Source organism: Alexandromys fortis, unplaced genomic scaffold (genome assembly GCF_014885135.2).
Source record: "Alexandromys fortis isolate MF-2015 unplaced genomic scaffold, M_Fortis_MF-2015_v1.1 scaffold_181, whole genome shotgun sequence".
NCBI lineage: Eukaryota > Metazoa > Chordata > Mammalia > Rodentia > Cricetidae > Alexandromys > Alexandromys fortis.
The window spans coordinates 769,283-795,090 of NW_026068069.1; the positions used below are offsets into that span (position 1 = coordinate 769,283).

The 25,808-nt window shown below is 39.9% G+C and overlaps 1 protein-coding gene and 1 pseudogene across 1 annotated transcript in view; one reads left to right on the forward strand and one right to left on the reverse strand.

Moving 5' to 3' along the window:
- The window catches only part of LOC126487859 (elongation factor 1-alpha 1-like), a 31,018-nt pseudogene extending 10,106 nt beyond the window's left edge, over window positions 1-20,912 (forward strand).
- Chsy3 (chondroitin sulfate synthase 3) overlaps window positions 1-25,808 on the reverse strand; it is a 215,035-nt gene that overhangs the window by 132,269 nt on the left and 56,958 nt on the right. The window lies entirely within an intron of this gene.

Sequence of the window (25,808 nt, forward strand, 5' to 3'; positions counted from 1 at the left end):
TATAGTCTCCCGTGGGAGATTCAGCACAGATTAGACGTTTAAAGTCTATCGGTATTCAGTATAAAAGGAAATGAATTCCGCTTACATTTTTTATGATATTCATAAACAATAGTTTAAAAACCTCCCCATCTTCATTTCTGGTCTCACATGAGCAAAACATGCTCAACATCAGAGCGATTTGCAAGCTAACATCTGTGAATATTTTCATGTAGGTACATGAACAAAAAGCATAGCTCTTAACTTCTGTTTTTCTAGTAAATCTACCCTGAGCAAAACATTCATTGAAAATGTATTTTCATAAGGAAAAATGTCTATGCTCAGTAGTGCACACAGTTTATTGGGGTAGTAGTGATGATATGATCAACTACCATAGCACAAGCCAAGTAACATTACATCAATAATAAAAGCAATGGTGCACATTAAGAAGGGACTTCAGAGTCCATGGCCAACTGTGTCACTTGCTTAAGAAACTGAAGTTTCCAGGAGCTTGTCTGGAAGTCTCAGACTATACAGTAAAATGGAAGAAAAATGCTTCTAATTCCAAATTGTGTACTTTCTTATCTCAAAGAATTACACTACAAAGAATATTTATGATGTTCCTAAGTTAAATATTTTAGCATGCTCAATGATCAGGTGAACAAAGACGTTGTCTTGTACCTAACAGAGAATCATGGTTCATCTGAATCAGCCACACCCACACTTACCTAGAACATACGACTGAAGGCAATTGGACAGGTATGGAAAGTACCTTTAAAAATTATCACAAGTTTTTCCTGGCTGTAGAAAAGGGATAGAGAAAGCTTATACAGATGACTTTTGAATGAGGTCTCTCTGCAAGAATATTTTAATGGTGAATGAAGAGAGAAAGAAGCATTTGAAGCATGGACTAATGTGTCAGAGAAGGTTAAAAGGACTAGAAGCCTGCTAATTTTATTGGGGTGGATATAATCAAGAGGCAGCCTATAAAATAGGAGGAAACCTTTGGTAGCCCATACATCTGATAGAGGATAGAATATATGAAAAACTCAAAAAATAGCACCAAGAAAATGAACAATTCAATCAAAATATTGACTCTCAACTTAAACAGAATGTTCCCCAAAGAAACCTACAAATGGCTACTGGCCAATTTTTAAAAAGTGTTCAATACTTTTAGTTGTCAGGGAAATGCAAATCAAAATTACTTTGAGATTCTATTGTCTTATTCTAGTAAAATGGTAATTGTCAAGAAAACAAATGATTTACAAATGCTTGGTAGAATGTTGGGACAGGGGAACATTTATACAGTGTTGATGGTCGTGCAAACAAGTTCAGCTGCAGAGATCAGTGTGAAGATGGCTCAGAAAGCTGAACCTAGAACTACCAAAGTGAGCATACACTCAAAGGACCCTTCAAAGGAAGACAAAGGTACTTGTACATCAGTGTTCACTGTTACACTAGTCACAAAAGCCAGAAATGTAGTCAGTATAGATGCCTACCAGTTGATAAACAGAAAATGTGGTTCACTCACACAATGGAGTTTATGTCATTTTCAGATTCCAATTTACATTAATTAAAAGCATCTAGGAAGGGAAAGCTGGACTTTTACTTATTCTATTTTATTTATCTCCATAATTTTTTATTAATGGTAACACCAGTACTAGATAAGTAATAACATAGCTGGGAGTTTTACAGGGGGTAAACATGTTTTTTCACTCTTTTCTACAGTTATCTATTTATTACTAATGGTAACACCAGTACTAGATAAGTAATAACATCGCTAGGAGTTTTTACAGGAGGAAACACAATTTTCACTCTTTCCTACATTCATCTATTTATCATTTGGGGGGGGCAGTTGTGCATATGTGGAGGTTGGAGGACAACTAGCAAGAAGCAATTCTGTTCTTTGTCCATGGGTCACAGCAACTGGACTCAGGCTGTCAGTGTTCAGAGCAAGGGCTTTCACATGCTGAGCCCCCTTCCATCCCACAGACAAAAACATCCCCTAAAAGAAAATATAAAACACAGAGTACAGAAAACATAAAACCAAAGTCTTCAGATACGGAGGCAGTCTAGAAACAATAACTCTGGGAACCTCATGTTGCCTATGTCCAAGAACTCTAGAAATCTCAGATATCCAGACCCTAGACCTCTAGGACCCTCAGAAGTATGGATTCTAGCTACTCCATTCCCCAGTGACGTTATTTCATGTGTGTAAGAATTGGTTTAAGAATCATTAATAGAGTTTGTAAGAAGGGTGCTTATGAAAGCATCTATAAAAAATGCAGTCATTAACAAAAGCATATCTGGAAGCAATCATCAATTTTACTATGCTTGAGGTTTTACTGGTCTTTACATCTATGAGTCCAGGGGTCCCGTTGCTTCTTTTCTGACCCATAATGCCTCTGCTTTGTGGGTGTCAACTAGAAAAATTGGAAGTGTGCCAAATGGAAGAAAGATGAACTTAAGAACAAAATAAGGCAAAATATATCATTTACAGAATAGACAAGCATGCGCTGGAGTTGGAGAGGGAAAGTAGTGAGGAAAACCGAGACTTATGATGATTACACTAAACTGGAATGTTTTAATTAGATAAAGATGACTATGTATTGACTAAGAGCACTTGAAATACTATATACATATCAGCAGAAATGCCAGGAGTATTTCTCAATGGACTTGCCCCATGCCGCTTATCCTGATGAGCGCACAAGATGCCCATCTGTGAAGAGTATGGTTAGCAGACAGCCTCCTGCAGTCTGCCTTGGCTTTCAGGCCAATAACACAATCTTCTCAGGATAGCACAGTTCATGAATGAGCACTGACACAGATCCAGGCCACTTCCAAGGCACACTCTGTTCCAAGCCCCAGGTTGGGCTAGCAACAACTATCAGGTCTGCATAGTTGTTGGATTACATTCCTGGCCCACTCACTCCTTTTTTTCACAGGTTTTATAGATGAACTGAAATCTCTGAGATGCCTCATTGACTCTTCCAATTCTCTCCTTCATACCAACCAACTGTGATTCCCCAAGCATATGACTGAACTAAGGGGGGGGGGACACCTCTTATGCCCTCAGAGTGGGCTCTTTAAATATCCTTGCTCATTATTTGACTATCACTTCTGAGAAGATAAAGGGACGGAACACACAGTGGAATTCTATGCTCCGGCCAGGCTTAGAGTGGGTGCTTGCGCCTTACTGCCTCACTTTAGAAACAAGAGGGTATTGTATCACAGAAGAGTTCTTCTTAAGGAAGCTAAGCAAAAGGTGTACCTCTTTAATGTGCTTCCACTTCAATTCCTTATTCCACTGGTAAGTCTAAGGAAAGACTACTGTATTAGTAATGATGTGACAATACTTACACATCTAGAAGTGGTGGCTTCTCCCATGCAAATAATAAACAACTTGGAATGAAAATATTCCTTATCATCTTAAACTTTCTCACTCACATCCCTGTCTGGGGCAGGAGGGGAGGTGATATAAAAAGATAAAAAACTAAATAAAAGGAATAGAATATAGAAACTCAACAGATATGTTCCAAACCTACGTACATGCTGCAGTTGACCCTGTAGGCAGCACATAAAGGAGGTACCCATGAACGAAATACAACACTACTCTTAGCTTTAAATTTGCTCGAAGTTTCACTGGTTACCTATGCTCTCTTGTTTCTCAAACTACAAATTTATCTGGTTACACCTTAGCTGAATGTAATTTCTTCTGGAGTTGAATGACTGAACCATTAATGTGTTAATATTGTATAAAACAACGTTCAGAATGCTAACATTGTATACAACCCAAGCACAAAGAAAGAGTTCACCAAGTACCCCCGTACCGTCAGTTATCTGAGAAGGCCAGGGAAGCCAGACCAGAGCCATAACAGGTTTCTAATAGCCCCTGCCAGGGACCAGGTTTTAGTTTTGGTGTACTGGAGCTGGCTGGAACTGAGCAAGCAGTTCTTGAGAAAACCACAAATCAAGGGCAACCACTCAGCAGGCACCCAGCAGCTTTCTGCTACCTAAAGATAGTTTACCCTACCCTGACACTGAAAGGTCTTTAACCAATAAATTCATTTACCAGTCCTATGAACTTTTTGTTTAAACCCACCAATCAGCTCCCAAAGCAATCTCTCCTCCCAGGAATTCCCCTAACCCTGCTTAAAAGGAGCCTGTGAGCTTCTTGGGGGGGGGTCACCATTCGTCACCCCAACATGTTGGCAGTTTTTAATAAATGCACCTGCTAATTACAAATGTGACTGGTGGTCTTTTAGGGGATTTCTCTTGGACCCCAGTATTTTCAATTAGATTTACTTACATGCACACAATTATCCCTGGGGGAAAAGAATGCTTTCTATACTTCATATTATAAACAAAAAAGTACACTTGTCATCATTTTTAAAAGATGACAGCATATTGAAAAATTAAAAGCATTTCAACTCACTGTGTCATTATTTAGCTTAAATTTGAGTAAGTTAATCTATTAAATTTTCAGAAACAAGGCAATTTTTTTAAAAAATTTGTGGAAAATGAATTAATTTTTAGAGCATAACCTAATCAAAATGCTCCGTAATTTTAAGAGCCACCGGATCCCATTTTCAAAGACTTGGTTTGAGATCATGGTTATTAAACATAATTTCCTCATAAGAATGTAAATTGGCAAATTAGGCACACAAATTAGGAGGCACAAATCCATTTGCATCAATAATACTAAAACATATCACTGCTATTTATAGATCCCACCTGACAGTCTATAGTAACATTTGCTACTGGTATGAAACAATAAATTCCGTTGAAGGAAATTCCGTTACCAGTGTTTTCAGCAGGCAGTCAAGTTATTTAAGAAACGATTATCTTCTTAGTGTTTAACCACAGTGAATGCAGTGTGTATTGTATATCTTAATTACTTCTCTGCCAGTTTTCAGTACTTTGCCAAACAAAGTACAATGTTTGTCAAAATGGGGGTAAATAGTTAAGAAGAGATGCTGTGACCAGGTGGTAATTTCTGCCCTTGCATGATTCCTGCATGTTTGCAACCTGTGAAGAATATAACAAGCAAAAATAAAATACGACTGGCCCTTGTTGAGAGCTATCATGGATCTGTGAGATTTTCCTTACATCATTTCTTCTCTATACTCTCCTGGTTTTCAGAGCCAGCCCATGCCTTCCCTGTGTGTCCACAAGAGACTAAAGGTGTTGATGCAGATGCTCTATCTACTTCCTTCCCAGTTCTTCAATATGGCCTCACTACGTCAGCCAGATGATCTTCCAAAGTATAACCTAGACACTATATGTTATAAATAAATGTAATGCCCCCCTAATTCATATATTAAACTTGAAAACCCTCAGGTGATGGTATGTGGAGGTGGAGGGAGTTCAGTGAGAAGATTAGGCTATAAGGACAGAGAGATCTTTATAAAGAACGGCTGCCCATTCAAAGAAAACCACAGTTTCCTTGCCCTCTCCCACTTTAAGAGACAAGTCTGCTTCCCAACAAGCAAATAGCAGGGGCTCATGAGATGGCACTTCTGCGTGTGCCTTTGGCATAGGCTTCTTGGTCTCCAAACTCTAAACCAATTTCTGCTTCTATGACCTGCACAGATTATGGTTTTTGGTTGCAGCAGAATGAATGGCCCAAGACAATATTATTTTCTTGTTTATCACCTCCTCCAAATTTCTTTCATTGAAAGGCAAATAGTTTTTGGATGCTTAGACTTTTTTTTTCTTTTTAAAAGGCATATTTATTCGTCATTTGAGAATTTCACATGTGCTTATAATGTATTTTGATCAACTCCTTCCAGATCTACCTTCAACCATTCCCAATATCATTCATCCTTTCTTTAAAATTTTGTGTCCTCCCTAGAATTTCACTATAGTATTGTATTTACATTATTTCAGGTCCTCCCTCTTCCTCCTCCCATTTTTCCCTTGCTACCTTTTCCATCTATGATGCAACTCCTGCATGTACCACTCAGGAATCCTTTTAGACGATGGGGAAAGGAAGATTTTAAGATCTCAGAGGATCACGACACCTGCCACTAGTGTTTTCTAGACATGCCAGAGAAGCTGCACCAACAGAATCTCAACAACATGACCACGTAGGCAAGACCAGCATAATGACAACACCAGTTGACATGCCAACACAGACGTGACAAATGTCACAAGGTCAACACATAGACAAAGAGACACAGGTTATCAGTGGCTTCTGAGGGAGGAACAATCAGTTTGCTTCAGGCATGAGCTTCTTGATGAGTTATTCAAACTAAAGTGGTCAGCTCTAAACACATATACGTTGACGGGAAATACTGAATGAGCTCAGTAGATTATACGTGTACACAAACATAGAGAGAGATGTAAATATGCACATATATGTAGCGATAATTTTAAAAAGCTAACAGTATGTCCTGTGATGGGAACTTGACAAGCCCTAAGCTTAGGTGAGTCTGCCTTCCTACCTTCTCTCTAGCCACACTACTCTGCTTCCTTCAGCCAGTTGCCTGCACTGTGTCTTCCTAACTTAGATGGTTTCTTTCCCATATGTTGTACTCCATGATATTCCCCTATATTTCCCTTACATTCTCTTTTTCCTTGGAAGATGATTTGCTAAAATGTTGACAAAGCTCATTTCATTAGCACTCAACCTAAAGGTTATTTCCTTAGGAAGGATTTTTCTGATACTGCCTTCAAATACAAATGGATTTGGTCTCATGCAAAATGAAATTAAAGGAAAGCCCATAACTAAAGATGCCCATGGTAATAGAATGTCACAAAGGGCTATGCTATGACGGGAATACTCTGGAAATGACTCTCACATAGTTAGAAAAAAAATATCTTATCAGAATGCTTACCAAGGGAGGAAGTATTCATTTTCTTGTACACAAGTGGCTTGAGGCCATAAATTAATCCTTCATCAAATATTTGCTGAAACATTGAGCACGGAAATAAACTGAGCTCAAGCCAGCACTGCCAGTCCTAGATAGCCCTATAGTTTGGTGCTGTGCAGAGCTGTCCAACTCAGATGACGTATGTGTGAAGTTGGAACTGAAACACGACCTCTCTTTTCTCTTTAGTTGTGGTTTTCAAAGGATGAGAAGTGATAAAAATATCCTTCACCAAGTTACATGCGTCTTCGTGTCTGACTGCTTCACTAGTGAGAACAGGCCATTCCTGTAGAGTCTCAGCCAAGCTCGGCATCGAGGTGAGAGGGCTGAGTTCTGTGCTCTTTAACAGTATTTCCCTGTCGAACTGCCCTGCTACCAGCTTCTGTGCCCATATAGTCGTTCCAGAAACAACACTGGGGACCACTCAGAGCTGCTGATCTCACATCTTTCTGAATTTTTTGAGAGTTTGCTTAATTTGTGTTCAGGCTATCCACTGTTCCAGAGAATTTCTGACTTCTTCCCAGTTTTCCATGCAGGTAAAAGAAAATTAATTTTCACAAATGTCAGCAAGAAACATTTTCTAAGCACTGTTTAATGAAGACCACCTTGTATCGTGTCCTTAAAGGGGTTAAAATGGGATGCGACTCCATTGGGAAGCCTCATGGCTTCACAACTGCACAGTCATTTCCCCTAAAAATAAAGCACTTTCAAACAAATTGCTTCATGGTTAAAGAAGAAGAGGAAAAATGATCCTTTCCTTAGTTTTATTAAGTAAAGGCTCAGTGCAATAAAAACTGTTCCAACTGGTTTTGGTATTGAATTGTTTTCCCTAAATTATTACTTTTTAAGATCTTATCATGTTCACTTAAATTAGAATTGTAAATCTGGAGAAAATCTTGAAGACAGTTTATTTCTAATGTGGAAATCATTTAGACTTCTGTGGATTCTGCAGGGAGGGGTGACTCGCTTACACAATCATGGGGCTGGTGAGGAGGAGCCACCAGAAGACCAGTATTCGAGTTGATCTGGCCACACCAGAGAAGGATGGGGACATCCCGGGTGGTTAAACAGTGGTTATGAGCAGCACTCAGGTGGACACTGACTACATCTGGGTGTGTGTATGTGTCTGAGGTCCTTCCTCCCTTGCTTGTCAGCCAAGGTCTCTACTAGTCATCTGTCATCCCTAGCCTTGCTGGCAGGCAGGAGGGAGCGCACTGTTCAAACATTGAGATGCCACTGACACCTTATATTGGGAAAGGTAAAACAGTCGCTCATACACACCGCCCCTAAAAAAAAAGTGAATAAAAAATTATTTTTGAAACAAAATAGGGTTTTCTGTTCCAACGCTGAAGAGAGAAAACATAGTTAGTTCTTTCTGCAGAGGCCCCCTCTGTCCTGTCTCCCATGTTGTCTCTGTGTACCTTGCCAGCACACTGACTGAAGAAGTGGGGGAGGTGTGGAGTGTCACAAGGCAAACTCGGGTGTTAATTTTGGTGCTGCTGATGCTCTCCAGCTCTGCAGAGACACATCCTGATGACCTGAGACTTCAGCTGCCTCCGCTCACTACCCACACAGTTTTTACTGACAATGTGTAATTCTGAAAGCAGGAGGCACAGTGATGAACACACACGCAACACTGGTTGGTCTCCTCTAAATGGTGATGGAGTTGCTTTTAAATAGCAATGAAATTATCATAAGCATTCTTTATTCATTCAAAAGTTATTTCCCATCCTGTTTTTATGGGACTATTGTGTTATATTCACCTTCATAATAGCCTAATAAAGAAATAAATTGAAATGTGAATCTCTGAAAAAAATGTAATTTCAACATGAGTGACAATCAAATTACACATGTTTGCTGTCTTATGCAATTTTGCAAACAGAGAGACAGACAGACAGACAGACACACACACACACACACACACACACACACATTTATTAGACTCCTTAAAATTCAGCTTGTAAATACCATGGTACCTGAAACTTGTTCTGTTTTCTACGAGAGGTATAGAAAACAAATATTAAAAAGCAAAATTCAAATGTTCTTGAGTGGAGAGTCTCCACTTACTAAAGGAAGAATGTAACACCACAAACCTTTCTGACCTGGACACTTCAGAAGATGTTTTTAAATAATTGTAAGAGTCCATCTCTAGGAATATGCAATGATAGTCAAGGAGACAGTCTCAAGTTCATCATCATTTTAATCTATAACTGTCCTTTACCAAAAATGAAACATAGTTTTATATATTGAATTTCAAGAAAATAAAATTCCACATTTTACTGGAATTCCTCTATAAAATGGGACACACAAAAGCAAAATAAAAATAATACTCGTTATACTCAGTGTGATACATTTATCACTCATTTCTGGGTGACAAGGAAGCTAAGGGAAACAATGGTTAAACAGTGTGATTCCATGGGATACTTCTTCCAACAAGAGACTCTGAAGGTGGGAGAATGACGCTCTGCACTGAGGGGAGCATCCACGAAGGTGATCACTTTGCTCTCTAGTAAACTGCACTCCTCAAAGCAACTCATAAATTAGAGTTGACTGAGCAAAGTCGTAAGAAGGAGGACAGGGTGGTCAGATGCTATTGGCCAAGAGAGAAATAGTAGAACTGGCTTTGTTTTCAGAGACCTTTGCACATTTCCAACATGCTGGACCAATTGTAAGCAGATGCATCAGCGCTCACTCACCATCTGGGGCCCATCTTTAGGGTTGGTGCTAATATCAGGGAGCAAAACAATGGCTGGTTTAGACGTAGAATCCAAGAGAATTTTTCATCGTAACAGTTATTCGCTATATTTATTAAGATAATACAGACATTAGTGCATTGTAATATGCACTAACTATGTAGATGTACTGTAGAGTGATGTGGCCCACAAACATGAAAGTTAAAGAACATGGGCAAGGGATGTTAAGAGCATGGGTTGCTCTTCCCTAGGCCTGGAGTTCAGCTCCCAGTGCTATGCCAGGAGGTCACAACTCAGAAACTCCAGTTCAGGGTGATCTGACACCTCTAATCTCCATGGGCAACTTCCATAGGCACTGTCGTTCATATGCACATAACTGCAAACATACACACACACACACACACTTAAATATGATGAAATGAAATCTTAAAAAAGAAAGTCAAAGAATAGCCATAGAAAACTTGGATTGTTTAGTATAACAAGCTGGTAAAGGCAGAAATAGGTATTTAGAACTCATGAGCACAGAATTATTTCCTATATCATACTGTAAATCATACAACCAAATCCATTTAGCTCTCACTGAGGAATAATACGAGAAGAAAACTCCTCCTTTCAGGTGACAGATTTCATCCGTTTCCTCGGTAAATGACCCCATTTGTTCATCCAAATAACAAACAATACTGACAGCCAATCACCCTTGTGTGTGGATAGGTGCCGAAATAAAAGGAAGGTGCTAACATCTTGTCCTTTTCTGTGGATCACGCACACTTACATGATGAGGCAAGACAGACACTAGGTAAAAATAGAAATGAAGACTGACTTATTTCTAAACTTATTGAAATCCCGGCTAATAGAGAAGTCTGGATAATCAGCCAGCAGACATCATGTCTTAAAATCATAACACATTTGCTCTTTTCGCATTTTATTTTGAGGATTTCTCATACATATGAGCTTACAGAGAACTTGCTTCTGAAGAAGGAAACATAAGAGGTAGGAAAAAATTAACTGGAGCAGAAAGAAGCATGAAGGTTTAGTCAAGATTCGGTAAAATGTGAGAAAGAGAAACTTCTTGTGTGTACACACGTGTGTATTTGGTGTGTATATGCATGGGTACATGGGTGTGCATTTGGTTTCATGTGCTAAGGAAACAAACCAGACTCTTCTAGTGTTCCTTCCTGGCTAAACAAACAGAAAGCTCCATTACCATGGAAACTAACAGGAAAAGCAATTCATGGCCCTGTTTTCCCCCCACATTTACAGAAGAAAGATCAAATTGCACTGATGTACTTAAAACAGTGATTCAAGTATAAATGAAAATATCAGTAGTCTTAAAAGCTCTCCAACATCGCTAGTTGGGTATTCAGGGTGATAGAAAGACAGCAAGCAAGTACAGTTGTAGCCATAGGAACCAGCACCAGGCATGACCCCTCATCTTAGCAGAGATTATGCTATTGTCTGCTTACTGATGAACCAGAGTGAAAATCTTATTACTCAACATTTCATCAGAAATATTTAACTAATAAAATTTTTTAAAAGGGTGCTCCAGAGATGTCAGTGGTGTAACAAAACATAAACATGGCTAAAATACATACCAACATTCATTTCCCAGACAAACATACTGACATATTCTATAACACTGTGGTGATTTGGATGAGAATGGCCCCATGCACTCATATATTCAAATTCTTGGTCCCTGTTTTGGAAATTTTATTTTAGGAAGGATTAAGAGATGTGAGCTTTTTGGAGGAAGTGTATCACTGGGACTGGGCTTTTGGGATACAAAAGCCCTTGCCAGGTTCAGTCTCTTGTTCTTTGCCTCCAACTTGAAGCTGTTCTGAAACTGTATATGGCACCATGAAATCCAGCATGCAGCTATGCTCCCTACCATGTGATGGCCATGGATTCCTCCTTGGAAACATTAAGAAAGTCCCAAATTAAATGCATTCTTTTATAATATGCCTTGGTCATGATGTATCTTCATAGCCATAGAAAAGTAATGAAGACAACCAAATATTGAGGACTTAAGACTAAATCTCTCTCTCTCTCTCTCTCTCTCTCTCTCTCTCTCTCTCTCTCTGTGTGTGTGTGTGTGTGTGTGTGTGTGTGTGTCTGAGTACCTACAACAGAGATGAAAAGAAAACCATGCAAATGACCAGAAATACTATGAGATGAAGAGGAGTGGATAAAGGTATAAAAGTAAAAATATGAGCAAGTTTTGGAGACTATCTTACCAGACAGAGTAGAGCACAGTGAAATGGAAACAGATCCCCAGCAATAACAGAAGAACTTAGTCAAACAGGCGAGCCACTGCTGATGTGATGTCATGTTTGGCTGTCAAACATGAATCCAAATCTCTGCCCAAAACAAGCAATACTGACAAAACTCTGCCCGCCCCCATAAGAATCCAGATTATATTTTATTGTGTGTGTGTGTGTGAAGGGTGGGGTGGGGTGTACACATACCACAGCATGTATGTGTGGAAGCCGGGGGTATCTTCAACATGTCTTAAGATAAGACCTCATCTGTTTGTCTTCTGTATATGCCAGGATAGCTGGCTCACAGGCTTTCAGGGATTCTTATGTGCTTCTCCACCATCTCCCTGTAGGAGTGCTAGATTATACATACTATTACCATCTATCCATATTTTATGTGGATTCTGGGGACTTTAAGTTCGCTTCACATGTTTGTATGTCAATAATTTTATACAAGGAAACATCTCCTCAGATTGTCACATTATAAATATGCATCTTGGTTGGTTCAGATATACCTGATCCTGAATGCAGAAGGCCAGAAAAGCAGCACAAAACATCACAAGGGGCTAGTGAAGGCTTGCTCTAAGCACAAAGCTGGGACTTTCATCAGAAAGAGGTGCATGAACAAGGCACTAATAATTATTCAGAGAAATAGGTGTGCCAAATTTGTGTTTTAATAAGAATTTCTGTAAAATAACCATGTAGGGAAAATATACACAGCACACAGTAATGTCAATAACTCACAGAAACAGAATGTTCTAATACTCTTTGGCAGAATGCTAGTTTAAATTTACTGCCCATTACTTTAAGTGGAAAGAATCACAATCTCTAATCCCTTGTGTGATTTTAGCACATATCTAAGTATCTCTTTTTCCTACTCAAATGGTATAACTGCTAACCCAGAGAGTTTTGAGAAGAGTAACAAGATTTCTTGTAGGGCCAGTGACTTCAGAAATGCAAATACACTAGGCATTGTGCAAAGAGATGGCGCAAGGCTTAAAAGGAAACCCACAAAAACTCTTGACAAGTTAATCATTCTATGATTAGTTTTGCATAGAGTTTTACATGGAGTATCCAATAAACACGAAAATCTTGAACTAAAGATGAGGGATAACAAGTGGGGAGACAGGCAGAGAGGTGATAAGATCGAAACAGTAAAGAGATCAGATCAATCCAATGAGCCCTGAGGAGGGGAGAATGAGAGAGGCAGAGGAACATCGTTTAGGTATCTGGGCTGCATGGGCAGAGCAGTTGGTGCTGTCAATTGTAGAGACAAAGGATGCGTGAGGAGAAGTGTTTAAAAAATGAGTTGTTTTGGAATATATGCTAATGTTTGATAGTATTTCCATTATAAGAGTAATTGTAAGAACCGTTTTCAAGAGGTGTACAATATTAATTGAAATGTGACTACAGTACATTAAAAAACTCTTCTACGTGATACAGAAAGATGGGGATATGGATATAGACAGGACACAAGATTAGCTGGACAATGCAGTGATCTAAAGCGAAGGGAATAAAAACTTGAACGAAAGAGGAGGGATGACTTGTGGGGTGACAGACACAGAGGTGATGGGATCATGATACCCAGAATGCTGGCCAGTTATGGTGTCACACCATTTGATGAAGAGTCGAAGTCCAAGAAACATGTTTGATCCATAATGCTGACAAAATTCTTCAAAAAGACAGTGTTTAAAGACACAAAGCAGTAGCAGTACATGCTAAGCTCAGGGACACTGAGGAGCACAGTGCTGGAAGGGAGCTTTTTCCCGGTTACTGTTAAGTCTGCTAAATCATTGGGAATGCAAGGGTGTTTTTAAGGCGAATAACAGTAGTCAGGATTGTTTGTGAAAAAGCAAGACATAAAATGAGGACAGGCAGATATTTCTTTGGTAAATAAGGGTGTGCTGTACCTTATATGAATATGATCTTGTTTGGACACATGAAGCTATGCAATCATAATCTCCTTTAGGTTAAAAATGAAAAATGAAGTATTTGGACTGAAATGTTGTCAGTTGAAAAAACAAAAGGACTTAAAGGTACTCCTCACTGACAGGACAATTCTCTCTTAAGACTGTCTCAGTGAGAATGCATTTGGGATTCCTGGCCACCCAGCAGGAACAGCAACTAATACAAAAGAAGGATGTGTCCTTCAGCCTCTTGTTCCCAAGATAAGTCTCTGTGGTCAAGGGATTTCCAGAGAATTTGATTTGGGTTTGTTCTCTCCCAGAGATCTCCTAAACCAAACAGAAACAGCACTGCTTTGATTTCCTGCAGTTCTGGTGTTAAGCCCAATTCACTACAGCTGCACACCTTCAAGACACTTTCTTCAAAAAATATCATTTTTTTATCTTTATGTGAATAAGTTGTGTTGTATTTGTAAGTAGACATGTGTGCCATGGATCTCAGATAGAGGAAAGTTACTCTCACCATCCACCTTTTGAGACTGTGTTTTCTTTTTTAGTTCTACATATTTCACCTTAGCTAGACAAAGAGTTTCTAAGGACTCCCATCTTTGCTGGGATTACAGGCATGTACTACTATTCAGAGCTTCACATGCAGTCTGTGTACTCAAACTCTAGTTCCCATGATTGTGTGGTAAGTGTTTAGTACACTGAGCCACCCCCCAGGCCAACATTCTTTATTTAATTATGTTTTAATGCTATGTGTACAAAACTCTACATCTACAACAAAAGACATCTTATGCGATCCGAATCATTTTATCTCAGCCTGTTGATGTTCAACTTCTCTAAATGAAACAACAAAAAATAATAAAAAAAAAACAAAAAACAAATGTAAATTGTGTTCATAGAGAATGAATACAAGGTAAGATATTATACAAACAAAATTTGTTAAAGTCTGTCAAAGTTTCTTATTAGAGAAAGCAGCGTAGAAAATATCTCAGGCAAGCTACTTTTCTTTCATGAGTCGCCACCACCATCAGGATAAAAAGGTTCCTGCTTCAAGAGGCACAAACTAGTAACGAGCTACAGAAAAGGCAGGAGGAACATTGATGACTGGAGAAAGCCTGGGGCAGTGGAAAGACTAGCTTGTTAGGGGACCTAGTTTAGCAATGGGAAAGCAGCAGGGGGAATAATCATCGTGCAGCTGGTGATCTCCAGAATTTCAGAAACAGGCAGCCTGCCACACTCGCTGAGCACTCTGTACCTGCACAGATACAAACACATGAACAGACAATGTGCCAAATGTCCTTAGACTCCCAAAGCACCTCCTTAAATGAGTATCAAGCAAAACCTTCGTGTGTCTAGCTTTTGGAGTTTCTTTACACTCCCAGCTGTCCTGTTCTGCTTCCCTCTTTTTTAAATGCTGCTATATTTCATCTTTTTATTGAACCTAGGCTTGTTTCCTGAGCATAAGAGCCCAGATGAAGGAAAGGTCAGTATCCCAAAGTTCTTAGCACCAATTCCTCCCCAGCCACAGCTGTGCCTTGGAGGGCCTGAAGCTCAGAAAAGGTAACTGAGCATGACTGAGGGGCGCACAACCTTGTTACTTCATTGTTTAGCTGTAGTCTATGAGAATCAAGATTGAATGCATGTTCTGGCCATCAGAAAACACATAAGAAACTCTAACTACCATTCCTTTGAAAGCCACGTGTCCGTCAGCAAGAGGCACAGAGAATGATTAATCTTTTCTGCATACAGCAAGCCCCATAAATGCACTGCAATGCACCACATGAAAATCTCATTGACTGGATAATGCTTCTCCCACACACACTACATTGTGGTTTTGATAACAAGACCCTAAGCTGCCATGGATATCCCACAGAGTCTTCACAATCTAATTAGAAACAACCACACACACAACATTTAAACAAAGCACACACACAGAGTGTATAACCATTGACAAGTCTGATAGGCACTTGTTCAAGGACAGAACAGACTGAAGACTTTGAGAGGAAAGGTCATCTGAGAAGCCCTGATAGCATCCATGTTCAAAGCAAAGCAACCCCAAGGTTGGACACTGGACATAAAAGTTTTTAAATTGCAAACAGGATCAGTCATTAAGAAAAAACAAACAAATGAAAACATCAAGAAAGCCATTTGGGAGCAAAGCAGAAAGTACAGAAGTTGTACACATGATTCAACAAAGGCAATGAGTATACCACATTCCAACTACTAAAAAACATTTATGTTTGCTTAGATTTCATTTCTCATTATGGTTTAATTTTCTGCAAATAAATGCTTGTTTCATAATATGAGTCATAGGTCTCATATTATACTGGCGGTATTCTGCTTGTCAGAGAAAAGGCTAGCTGGTAGGGACTTCCTAGTATTCTGGGAAAAGGGACCACCCAGGCTCATCTTCTGGGGGTTCTTCTCACCAATAGAGAGAAGTGAAACGTCCCATTAGTTATAAGGTCTGCAAAGGCTGAGCTCCTGACATTTTCAAATAGGCATTTTTCCAGCCAACTACTAACCCTAGGCTAAGCTTCAGGCATATGTTCCTGCTCCCCTACTGTGCACCCTGGGCATGATAAGTCTCCCTGTAAGACCATGACAGGATGAGGGGTATACACACATTCTCTTCTCTTGTTGATCTTCAGCTCTATAGATGTTTCCCAGCAAAGTCTTCTGCTGCTTTATCTCTTATCATAGCACAAGTGTTATGAAAACCACTGCTAACTTAGAGGCAACATGGGAAAGGAAAAGACATCAACATTGTCATCAGACATGCAGATTTGGGCAAGTGCACTGCCACTGACCATCTGATCTATAAATGTGCAGAACTGACAAACAGACCTTTGAAAAGGAGGCTGCTGAAATGGGAAAAGGCTCATGCAAGGGCGCCTGTGTCTTGGACAAACTGAAAGTTGAGCATGAGTGTGGTATCACCCTTACATCTCCTGGTGGAAATTTGAGTCAGCAAATTTTGTGTGACTACCACTGATGCTCTAGAGATTATGTGGAAAACTCCATTCCAGGCACATTTCAGTCTGACTCTGCTGTCCTGAGAGTTGTTGCTGGTGCTGGTGAATTTGAAGCTAGTATCCTCAAGAATGGGCAGACCTGTGAGGATGCCATTCTGGCTTACACGTTGGGTGTGAAACAGCTGAAGGTTGGTGTCAGCAAAACAGGTTCAACCGAGCAGGTTCTACAGGCAGAAGAGGGGGAAATTGCATCGGAAGTCAACGTTTACATCAAGGAGACTGGCTACAAACCTGACACAGTGGCACTTGTGCCAGCATCTGTTTGGAATCTTGACCATATGCTGGGAACAAGTGCCAATATGCCTTGGTTCAAGGGATGGAAAATCACCTGTAAAAATAAGAGTGCTAGTGAGACCAAACTGCTAGAATTTTTAAATTGTATCCTGCCACCAACTGATCCAACTGATAAACCTTTGCAGCTGCCCCTCCAGGACGTCTATAAAATTGATAGTTCCAGCACTGTCCCTGTGGGCCAAGTGGAGAAGACAGGTGTTTTCAAACCAGGCACGATGGTTACTTTTGTCCTGGACAATGTCACAACTAAGGGAAAGTCTCCTGAAACGTACCATGAAGTTCTGAGAGAACAGAAGTGAGTGAAGGCCCAGGACAACATGAACTTCCACAAAAGAATGTGGATGTCTAAGATGTTAGACGTGGTGACATTTCTGGGAACAGCAAAAAAATGACCCACCAATAGAAGCAGCTGGCTTCGTCACACAGATGATTATCCTGAACCTCCCAGACAAAATTAGTAAAGGCTATGGTCCTATACTGGATTGTCACACATTTCGCCTAGCTTACAAATTTGCTGAGCTTTGAAAAAATGATTGCTGAGCACAATGGCATATGCTTTGAATTGCAGCACCAAGTAGGTAAAGGCAGGCAAAGCTCTGTGAGTTTGAGGTCAACATAGTTCCAGGACAGCCAGAACTATATATAGTTTCTGTCCAGAACAAAATACAGCAAAACAAAACAACCATACAAACACACGCGCACACACACATGCACATACATACATGCCTGCACACACACATACACAGACACATATGAACACGCACACCCCAAATTGATTTTAATTCTGGTAAGAAGCTGGGGAGATTATTCTATTTCCTGAAACCTGATGATGCAGACATTGTTGGTATTGTTCCAGGCAAACCCATGTGTGTCTGTAGTTTCTCTGACTATTCTCCACTAGGTCATTTTACTCCATGAGGGAGACAGTTGCTGTGGGTATCATCAAGGCTGTGGACAAGAAGGCTGCTAGTGGTAGCAAGGTCACCAAGTCTGCCCAGAAAGCACAGAAGGCTAATACATTGACCCCTAACACCTGCTACCTGTCTTACTCAGGGGTGTAAGAAGGTTTCAGAATCATTTGTCTACATTGACTACTTAGGTTTTGTAATAAAAGACTGCTTGATGATAGCAACGCTCCATAAAACCTCCCAAAGAAAATGATGTTTGGCGAACCATCTAGTATTTATTTATGCATTTATTTGGGTGTGTGTATATATGTATATAGCTTAGACCTTTTTGAGACGACTCTGGTGAAGGTATCCTAATAATAATTAATAATAACTAATAATGAAATATCCAAGAACATTGAGAGTTTTTAAAATTCGATTTATTTTTATGAAATAATTGTATTACTAATATCTTTCCTTAACCAGAAGCAACATGCATAAATCTACAAAATGCTCACCATTTTTCTAAACCACTATAATTTCTAACTGCATTCTTAGGACTTATCCTTCTACCCACAGAAAAGCATATTATCTCACCCTTCATCAAAGACACTTCTTTTTGCAGGAGATTGAGACTATTAAATAAAGCCACAACTGATCAAATGCAGAGATCAATTGATTGTGGATGCTCAGCCCCAGTAGATCCATCTAAAGCACAAGTCCTACACTTAATGCTCACAGACCATTATGGAAGTGGGGGTCAGACCAGAGGACCACAAATTCTGCTGTGATGAGAAGCTGCACCCATCATCTCAAAAGCTTGGCTGCCTAAATAAGGAGTGAACAATTCCATCACAATTGACATTCCACCAGATACAGGGAAATTTCACAGGGACTCATGCTTAGAGAAAGAGCTACAAGCAATTAACAACTGCAGCGATGAGGAAAGTGAGCCTTCAACTGACTATCCAGTACCCTAGAATCATATACATGCAGGAAACAATGAATAAACTCAGTAGGTTGCATTTATATGTTTGTTGATTATTTTTATGTGTATATGTAAAAACAATGTTTAAAAGAAGGAGTCCAGTGAGTTTAGGAAGAAGCAGGGGTGTGAAGGACATAGGTGCAATAAGAGAGAGATGGGGAAATGATGTAATTATTAAAAAGAAAATTAAATTAACAATATGCTCTGATCAACTCTAACTGTATTGGTGTATGAACTGCTGTGAACACTTACTTGATTCTGTATTGAAATTGATGTAGACTCACAAATGAAATGTTTCATTCTCTGCCATTCAAATTTGATGATATACTAATATATGTTGATAAGACAGAGTGAAAGGAACTGTATTAAATATAATAGTTATTCATGACCTTTGAATTTAAATGTAGCTCAGCACTGGCCAAATGAAAACAGACCAAGATGAAAAATTTTGATCAAATTATATATAACTGCTTTAAAGACATCATTCGATTTTCACCAAAGGGATGAAATGACTTCAGAAATTTATTCAGATGTGATTGAAGACATGAGAAAGAAAAGGCATTCCTTATCTCTCCCACATATGCAAACACATATAAAAGAAACTAAGACAACAGCTTTAGAACAATTAATTGGTGGGTTGCTTAAATGTCAGAAAAATTCTTCAAGGTATGGTGAGACAAGGGGGGGTGTTGCTGAAGAGTGAATTTCTATAACCTGAATACATTGTGCATAATAAAGAACCTAAAAATAAGTATTAAATCCATCAGTAAAAATACAAATATATATATATAGCATCTAAATCTTATTAAAAGATAAACCAACTACAGATCATTAACTCTCATGAACAAAGATACCAATGTGTTTGACAAAATACTAGCAAATAGAGACCAACGATGCGCTAAAAGAACACCCAAGTGGGATTTATCCTAGATATGCAAGAAAGTTTCAGGGATCTATTGTGCTAATCTAAGACAACTAAATAAAAAACAAAACTTACAGAGCCATATTAATAGTTAGAGAAGAAACTGACAAAAATCCAACATTCCTAAGAACAGGGGGCTCAAAAGTCTAAGTAACAAGGACGGTTCTAGCAGGGGATGCATGGATCTCCATGGGAAGAGGAAAGAAAAGATTTTGCAGGTGGCCTGGGGGTGGGGGGATGGGAATAGAGGGGATCAGTGCCAGGGGATAGAGGGAGAGTACCGGGAGAGATGACTGCAATTGGAGAACATTGGGTGGGCAACGTGGAAACTTAGTGGAGTGGAATCTCCCTGGAATCTACACGGGTGACCCTAGTGAAGAACTCTAGTAATGAAGGCTAGGGATTCTATCCTATCTTCTGTAACCAGACAAGGCTTCCGGTGATGAGACTGGACACCAACCCAGTCACAAAACTGTAGAAGGATTTTGGATCTCTAGACCCCAAATCACGACAAGGAGACTTATTATTATGAAAGCTTGACTTGTGCCTAACTAGTTCTTATAATTTAAATTAATCCCTATTTTTAAATCTACATTTTTTTATGTGGCTCAGTTACCTATACTCTGACCTGCCCATGTTGCTTCCTCTGTGTCTGGCTGGCAACTCCCTTTCTTCCTCCCAGAGCTCTTTGTTCCTAGAAATCTTACCTAGCCTAAGTTTGCCTAGATAATGGCCATTCAGCTCTTTATAATGGCCAATTGGTCAATCACTATGATGCATTTTGACGTAGTATTAAGGAAGATTCCACAACACATTTTTTTGACCTACAATCTGTCATCCACCCTGCAAGATGCGCTGGGGCAATGGTGACAGAGAAGCCATTGAGTGACCAAACAAAGAGCCCACCCCAATATTGTCTGGATTAGCAGAAACCAGAGACAGGATAGCCCAGAGCCCTAAGGTAGAACAAAACAAAACACAACACACACACACACACACACATATAATAAAATGATTCCTACTGATGTTCTCCTAGACTCATAGACCATTGCCTAGCCCTGTTATCAATAGAGAGCAGATGGGAACAGGTGCAGAGACCCACAGCCAAACATTAGGGAGAGAGAGAGAGAGAGAGAGAGAGAGAGAGAGAGAGAGAGAGAGAGAGAGCGAGCCTAATTTAGAGGTCTCCATCCATTCCCTCCCTCAGGATTTTGGATCTATTTGGAAAAAGGGAATGAGGAATTGTTGGGCCCATTTGGAGTCCTGGCCTCCAGCTGCTCTTCCCTGCTAGAGATCCTTACTTTCCTTCGGATTTGAGTCACTGAAAGCTGTGTCAAAGTTGTTTACCAGCTCTGCTCCACAAGCTTGTGTTGCCTTGGCCTTGAGGATCAGAGGATAAGGTTTTCACCTGTTGGCCCACTTGACTGTTGGGTATCTAAGCCTCCATGGTGCTATTGAATAAAGGGCTTCTTACCAGTGACTGGAGGTCTGTGTCTCTCCCTGTCTCTGTGTGTCTTTGTATGTTTTAACCTCCAGCCCCTCGTCCGAAGCTCGGGAACTGTATGGTAGCGCATAGAGTGCAGACAGGCATTGTGCACTGCAAGGAATTATGCAAACCAGAGGGATTGAGAGCCCTGGAAGAACATGGCCCATGGAATCAACTAAGCAGGGCTCATGGAAGCTCACAGACACCAAAGCAGCAACCATGGAGCCTGCATGAGCCTGTGGTTCTCAGCATATATGTTCCTGCTCTTGGCTTGGTGTTTTGTGGGGACTCCTGACAATGAGTCATGTGTCTCTGACTCTTTCGCTTGCTCTTGGGATATTTTTTCTCCTACTGGGCTGCCTCCCCAGCCTTGATGTGAGGGCTTGTGCCTGCTCTTATTGTATCTTGCTGTGCAATGTTCGTTTGAAGGCTCTGGGAGGCCTGTATTTTTTCTGGGGTGAAAAGGAGATAACAGATCTGGGAAAGAGGGAAGGTAGGAGAGAAACATGGAGGAATTGAGAGAGGGAAAGCTGCAGTAGGGGTATATTATATAAAAGAAGAATAAAATAAATAAATAAATAATAACCTATTTTAGTTGATATTTTAGAATCACATAAAAATTCACAAAATGATTGGTGACTGAAGTAGCCCTTTGCAGAATTATCTGAACTTAGAAACCATGTTTATCACTGGGCAAATGAGTAAACAAGGACTTAGCAGTGGGACATATCAAATGCTAAAAGTTCTAGAATCTGGCATTGTGTTTCGTGTCTCTCATCTCTCATCCCAGTCCTTGGGGGAGGAGAGGGGGGAAAGGAAGTAGGAGACGGAGAAGAGGAGGAGGAGAAGAAGGAGGAGGAGGAAAAGAAGCTGGAGTTCAAGGTCATCTTCATCCTATATAGCAAGTCTTAAGACCATTCTGGGCTACATGAGACCATGTCTCAAAAATCAGGAAAGTATGTTATCAATATAAGAAAAGAAATGACATAACACATGGGTAACTCTGAAATGTACATTAGTAAAAAAAAAAGGCCAATATGAAAAGGCTATAGACATGCTATAATTCCACAGGGCCCATGCTCTAGACAGCTACAGGCTAGCAAAGGGGAGCATCAAAACAGTAAAACTCATCAGAGGGTTCCAGACTGGGCATTAGGGGATGAAGAAGAGTACACAGAGGGTTTATAAGGAAGTAAAAAGTTTTGTAAGACACTAAAATATGCCATTGTACATTTGGTCAAACTTATGGGGTAACAATACTAAGAGTGAACTCTAAGTTAAACTATGGATTTTGATTGTCAGGAGATTAATGTCTAGACTTATTGTAAAAATACACTCTCTGGAAGAGATGCTGGCAGTGGAACCTAACCATGCATGGGGTAGGGAGTGTGTGGAAACCTCAACACTATTCATAAAATAATAAAGTTTTATTATTTTATTTATGAAAAGAAGGCAAGTCAAAAGCTCACTTTAATTTTACCACTTACTATGAATTGAAAAGTTTAAACACTGTATGGTATCATATAATATATAAGGAAGACATCAAAATCTTATATTAACTTTTAAAAGCTCATTCATAAATTTAATAATCCAATATAACTTGCTTTATTAAATTAATTAAGTTTTCAATATGCATACCATTACATCCCCACACTGGGTGCTAATAATGTGTATCTTGTTTTAAATTTCTGATTTAGATTCTTGTTGCAGGAATAAAGGATACACTCAGGTCACTGGGTGCTAGGAAGAAGATGTGAATCTTTCTGCTGCTGCTCTTCCAGACACCAAGTGGAGGAAACATGAGCACAGTTATTTTGCTCCTGAATTTCACTCTCAGAACTGCTCCCTCATTGCTGGCAATGGCAGATCCCCAAATGTACCACCTATCCATGTGCATTTGGCAGTCCTGGGAAAACAAAAAGCCTGTAGGGTGGAGATCTTGCTGCTGGGTCTCATTGATAATGCTTTTATATCACCAAAGGCGATTCAGATGGTTCTCTGTTCTGCAGCCCCAGTTTGAAAGTCAGCAGCTGTAGGTTAGGAGTGAACATAAGCCTATCTCCAACATCCTCAAACAGAATAGCTGCTCTTCTGGCGGGTCGAACTCGTGAGAAAACTCCCAGCCTCACCATGCCAGGACAATCTCACATCACAGTCACTTAACTTCTCAGTGCCATCGTGACAGTTTACACAGCCAGACTGGCACATCCCATTGCTTGCAGGTGATTCACAAGGAGGGTCAGGGTGTAGCTAACTCAGTGTCATGGGGCTCAGGTGCTCAAAGGCATCCTCAGAAATTAAGAAGCTCCCAGAAGCCATTACACTTAGTGGGAAATATGATTTGCCCTCAGATACAGCTGATGAAATTTGAACTTTACATTTTAAGTAATACAGGATAGTAAGATTTTTTGATGATTACAGAAAACTGAGGAGTGGTCAATGTATAAAGAATCCAAGGCAGGTGGGATTTTGCAAATCAGACCAAATCAGAGCATTCCAAAACAAGAACGCAACCTAAGGAGGTTGCCAGTTTAGGAATGCCAGTTTAGGGACTGCCACAGTACTTTGGTTTTATGGGGAGTGTGATAACTTTTCTTGAGAAAGTAAGCAAAAATAGATTGCGCTTTGTTTTTCAAGACACTGAAGGATTCTGAGTTTAAAAGCACCTTATTCAAAGTGACACATATTTTAAAAAAAATGCTCACTTGGCAAGGTGATGAGCAGGAAGAGCCAGCTCATCAGCCTCCCAGGAGAGGTAATGAGGCCCTTGATCAAGGCTCTGTGTATAGAACCTAGGGAAAGTAGGTTTTACAGAAGGACAATAGAGACGACTGACAATGTCTAACAGCAATCCAACAATAGGATGTATTAGGAAGTAAGAATGTATATAATCTATTCAAAACATGAATGAAGTAAATTGCATCTAAAATTATCCTTAAAATTCAGCAGTAACTTAAAAAGAAACACTTTGTATTCATTAGAACAGGAATAAAAATTTGATATGCAGAGAGCAGCTAGTTATGTGGGAATATAATTCAGAGACATAAAAAGAAGCAAAAGTTGTTCGTTTATTTGAATATGCAGTTATAGGTAGATAAAGCTTTGACTATGCATGAGGTTTGACAGTTTCTAACTTTATTTTAAAAATATAATAAATAAAAAGGGAATGAGTTATTTCTGAGAACTAGGTGATGATGTACTAATATACATCAGAAATCATAACTGATAGAACTACATTCCTAATACGGCATAATCAGCAGAGACAGGATGTATGACATAAAGGTTTCATAAACACCACAGCTAAAAATTAACTCACACTTAATTAGGGAGCCATCAGAGAGAGCAGAAAAACAGAGAACCACATGACCGCTCCAGCCGAGATGTTAGAGCAACAGAAGGCATGAGACACAACATGCAATGTAGCAACAAGCGTGATTCATCATACGACTTGATCGGTGGGCTAAAGTTCAAAAGGAAGTGGAGAGAGCTGAAGAGGCCAGAGAATTTTGACAACAGTTACAAGTTGAGAGAAGGGATAGAGACCGGACACAGGCAGCAGAAAGCACTGGAAGAGGCACCGTGTGGAAGCAGGGCATTCTGGACAAATACAGAAGCACTTCTCTGCACACTGTTCATTTATTACAAGTCTGATTGTGAGAGCACTCTGGGTGAGCAGATGGGAGAGGGCTGGGTATTTTTTAATATGCATCTAGACACAGACACACAAACACCCCTGCACAGCAGAGATGACATCGGGAGCTGTGTCCGCCATCTGCACTTCTCTGACGAGGGCTTCTGAAATAGATACTAGGGTATTTGCTGGAGCAAGAGGGGCCACTATCATCGAGAATTTTTAGATTATATTAAAAGATCAGGATGTTTCCTTCTACAGATGCAGGTGGAGAGGACTAAATAGGATATGCCCCACCAATCCTGAAACGCTGAAATGGAAGTCAGTAAGGAAAGCATTCTAGAGATGGAAATTCAGGGTCTTCAGGAAAGCATTCTAGAGATGGAAATTCAGGGTCTTCAGGAAAGCATTCTAGAGATGGAAATTCAGGGTCTTCAGGAAAGCATTCTAGAGATGGAAATTCAGGGTCTTCAGGAAAGCATTCTAGAGATGGAAAGTCAGGGTCTTCCTGTCCGCCCCTTTCCATGCTCACAGCTTCTCATCCTTTTATCTCCCTGAATCCTTAAATGTCTGTTTATATAGTGGTGTTATCTGGAATGCTTTGGTCTTGGAATGGCCAGATCATTAATAAATTCTTAGTTGAAGCAAATACAAAATGGGGTGGACATACACTTAAATACAAATGCAAAGAAAAATTGCTTAGGGAAAGAGGTAGCCCCCATTTCTGGGAAAGGTTGAGTGTCAGCTTTTAGCCCAGTTCTGTCTCCAGAGAAAAAGACAGTGACTCCAACTGGAAGGTGCAGAACCAGGCCGAGATTAGGACACTACTGGAATAGTTACTTTTTGTTGCTCTGATGAAACT